General features: G+C 43.6%; 1 long non-coding RNA gene across 1 annotated transcript in view; it reads left to right on the top strand.

Annotated features, from left to right (window-relative positions):
• Positions 1 to 2,908, top strand: part of LOC124039376 — a 653,822-nt gene extending 650,914 nt beyond the window's left edge. The window contains exon 5 of the long non-coding RNA XR_006839558.1: positions 2,812 to 2,908. This is a non-coding gene — a long non-coding RNA (uncharacterized LOC124039376). The remainder of the gene's footprint in view (positions 1 to 2,811) is intronic.
• Positions 2,909 to 4,371: the final 1,463 nt, after the last annotated feature.

Here is a 4,371-nt window from a genome sequence, read left to right as displayed (position 1 = left end):
CTCAACCCAATCCGCCAGGGGATACAATCCGCCAGGGGATACAATCCGCCAGGGGATACAATCCGCCAGGGGATACAATCCGCCAGGGGATACAATCCGCCAGGGATACAGTTACTGTTACAAGTTATTACATTATCCTTATCAACAACGAGAATGAATGGTGTTAGTCAAGGAACAATTGACGCCTGGACAAATCTACTTGACTCGGTAAAGAATCATCTCAGACAAAACATTATGTTTAGTCACTCATTCCAAAGGGTTATGGTTTGGGATTAAAGGGTTAAAATATAAAATCAATAACTGTGTTTATGACTGAGATCAAACCCACAACCTTCTGATCCAGGTTCATGGTGTTCCTCCCATCCACAACCTTCTGATCCAGGTTCATGGTGTTCCTCCCATCCACAACCTTCTGATCCAGGTTCATGGTGTTCCTCCCATCCACAACCTTCTGATCCAGGTTCATGGTGTTCCTCCCATCCACAACCTTCTGATCCAGGTTCATGGTGTTCCTCCCATCCACAACCTTCTGATCCAGGTTCATGGTGTTCCTCCCATCCACAACCTTCTGATCCAGGTTCATGGTGTTCCTCCCATCCACAACCTTCTGATCCAGGTTCATGGTGTTCCTCCCATCCACAACCTTCTGATCCAGATTCATGGTGTTCCTCCCATCCACAACCTTCTGATCCAGGTTCATGGTGTTCCTCCCATCCACAACCTTCTGATCCAGGTTCATGGTGTTCCTCCCATCCACAACCTTCTGATCCAGGTTCATGGAGTTCCTCCCATCCACAACCTTCTGATCCAGATTCATGGTGTTCCTCCCATCCACAACCTTCTGATCCAGGTTCATGGTGTTCCTCCCATCCACAACCTTCTGATCCAGATTAATGGTGTTCCTCCCATCCACAACCTTCTGATCCAGGTTCATGGTGTTCCTCCCATCCACAACCTTCTGATCCAGGTTCATGGTGTTCCTCCCATCCACAACCTTCTGATCCAGGTTCATGGAGTTCCTCCCATCCACAACCTTCTGATCCAGGTTCATGGTGTTCCTCCCATCCACCACCCCTGTCCACAACAACGTAGCAAAACCCACTACGACTTGATGGTAATATCCCTCACTGTTGCCCCTAGTGGACGGTTTTGAAGGCATTTTCTAACGTCCTCATGACATGGACAGACGTCCACTTTCGACTGCGATCCTTAATGACCTGACTGGCCGTACCGCTGTAAAGTGCTTGTGTGTGCCAAGCACTTTTAATGGTCGTGGTTTTACTATGTCTGTTTCCCAAACAGCATCCTATCCCCTATACAGTCCACTACTTTTAACCAGAACCCTATGGCCACTATGTAGGTAATAGGGTGTCATTTCAGATGCATCCCAAGTCCCTTTAATAATGTAGAGAGAGAGAGAATGTTGATGTTTTCCAGGTTAAATGTGGAACACACATTTTGGTGGAATGTTTGGGTAAATGGCTAGGTTTTCCTTTCCATATCTCTCTCCATCTGCAGTTTGTAAGCCCTGACTCCAAAAACTGTCCATGATGTTCGCTGTTTATTAACTCAGTCCACCTCTCCCTCTCTCTGTCTATGTCCCCCTCTCTGTCTATGTCCCTCTCTCTGTCTATGTCCCTCTCTCTGTCTATGTCCCTCTCTCTGTCTATGTCCCTCTCTCTCTCTCTCTCTCTCTCTCTCTCTCTCTCTCTCTCTCTCTCTCTCTCTCTCTCTCTCTCTCTCTCTCTCTCTCTCTCTCTACGTCTCTCTCTCTGTCTCTCTCTCTGTCTATGTCCCTCTCTCTCTCCCTCCCTCTCTCTCTCTCTCTCCCTCTCTCTCTCTCTCTCTCTCTCTCTCTCTCTCTCTCTCTCTCTCTCTCTCTCCTCTCTCTCTCCCTCTCTCAGTGTTTTTAACAGCCTCTGTGAGGTAGATAATATATAAAGTGAATATATAAAGTGAAATAAACAATTAAAATTAACAGTAAACATCACACATACAGAAGTTTCAAAACAATAAAGACATTAGAAATGTCATATTATATATATATATACAGTGTTTTAACAATGTACAAATGGTAAAGGACACAAGATTCTTGCCTTGTCTGTCAGTTTGTTTACAACTTTGTGGAAGTTACCTGTGGTGCTGATGTTTAGGTCAATGTATGTATAAGGAATTTGTGTTTGTGTTCCTGGCGACTGGACCTTTTTTGGAGCACCATTATTTTGGTCTTACTGAGATTTACTGTCAGGGCCCAGGTCACTAAAACCAGCTGTTATAACCTACATGTGTTATCACTAAAACCAGCTGTTTTAACCAACATGTGTTATCACTAAAACCAGCTGTCATAACCTACATGTGTTATCACTAAAACTAGCTGTTTTAACCTACATGTGTTATCACTAAAACCAGCTGTCATAACCTACATGTGTTATCACTAAAACTAGCTGTTTTAACCTACATGTGTTATCACTAAAACTAGCTTTTGGTCAGTCTTAACTGTCTCTACTTATAAATGGTCAGTTTAGTGCCTGTTTGTAAGGACACACCTACACTATTTCCACCCCTCCCATCTCAGTGCAAGCGAGCTGATGTTAGACAGGTCAATAACCAACCCTGGGTCAAGTGTTGGAAAATAGCTCAGAATTGTCAGTGAGCGTGGATTAGACACTTGTATTGCCACAACACCTGTTTATCCTCTTAAGGTTTTACCAGTGTTTTATATATATATATGTTGTATGACGGAACATTGAATGTTTTTCGGCATGTTTACCAATATTTCTATGTAACTCGCATGTATCTCTGTCTCCATAGAAACCAAACCAGGAAGTGGCTTGTGTAAGCAGCACGGAACCATTGCTCTCTTTGGCAACGTGGTGTACAGCGGCCTGCTCAACGAGCACATCTGGCATTTCGGGGTTCCCCTCGTCAACAGACTGGTGAGTTTTGGGGCGTCCTACTGCCCCTCCTTCTGTCCTTCCATCCTCTCACTCCGTTGTCACTTCCTGTGCCGTATTTAGTCTCTGCTCCATCACGGGGGGTCATTGCCACCGCTGTTGTGGTTTTACCACACTAAGTAAATATTGATTGGCCTGGGATGTTTCTGCAAACTGTTTCTTTTTTTGGTACCTTGCTATCTTTCTGAGATGCTTGGGATTGTGGATATTGCAGTTCTAATATATGATAATAATAATATATGCCATTTAGCAGATGATTTTATGCAAAGCGACTTACAGTCATGTGTGCATACATTCTACGTATGGGTGGTCCCGGGGATCGAACCCACTACCCTGGCGTTACAAGCGCCATGCTCTACCCACTACCCTGGCGTTACAAGCGCCATGCTCTACCAACTGAGCTACAGAAGGACTTTGTGAGTTTTGGAGTTCTTCTCTGCTCCCACATTATCAACAGTGTGTTGATATCTTCTCTATGTTGTAATATAATAATAATAATAATAATATATGCTATTTAGCAGACGCTTTTATCCAAAGCGACTTACAGTCATGTGTGCATACATTCTATGTATGAAAACTGTCAATTGTCAAGCTGATTGAATATGTATTAGTGGTTGAAAATTAAATTCACTTGAATGAAACTGCGATCTTCAACCAAGGTGTGATAGTGAGCCTCTGTTTTAATGACATTTGATTAATATGTTTAGAGAGATATTGATGTCAGATGACATTTGTGTGCGGAATATTGAAGTTAAGGATTGTTTTTGTTGACTGTTAAGGATCGATTCAAAAATCTCCAATTTGGTCAACTGAAATATTGAAGCAAGTGTATGTAAAATCATTATGCCAACTATTGTTTAAATAACAAAGTCAGATCGTTAAATGTGACACGTTTTATGACATTGGCGTCTTGAACGTCTGTTTCCCCAGATCTTACATGGCTGGAGTGTTTCCCCAGATCTTACATGCCTGGAGTGTTTCCCCAGATCTTACATGCCTGGAGTGTTTCCCCAGATCTTACATGCCTGGAGTGTTTCCCCAGATCTTACATGCCTGGAGTGTTTCCCCAGATCTTACATGACTGGAGTGTTTCCCCAGATCTTACATGGCTGGAGTGTTTCCCCAGATCTTACATGCCTGGAGTGTTTCCCCAGATCTTACATGCCTGGAGTGTTTCCCCAGATCTTACATGCCTGGAGTGTTTCCCCAGATCTTACATGGCTGGAGTGTTTCCCCAGATCTTACATGGCTGGAGTGTTTCCCCAGATCTTACATGGCTGGAGTGTTTCCCCAGATCTTACATGGCTGGAGTGTTTCCCCAGATCTTACATGGCTGGAGTGTTTCCCCAGATCTTACATGGCTGGTTATTGAGGCTGTTGGTGACATATTCATTGCCTTTCATGTATTTTTCTGATC

This window comes from Oncorhynchus gorbuscha, linkage group LG07 (assembly GCF_021184085.1).
Source record: "Oncorhynchus gorbuscha isolate QuinsamMale2020 ecotype Even-year linkage group LG07, OgorEven_v1.0, whole genome shotgun sequence".
Classification (NCBI taxonomy): domain Eukaryota; kingdom Metazoa; phylum Chordata; class Actinopteri; order Salmoniformes; family Salmonidae; genus Oncorhynchus; species Oncorhynchus gorbuscha.
The sequence above is the reverse complement of the archived record's forward strand: the minus strand, read 5'-3'. Positions and strand labels throughout refer to the sequence as shown.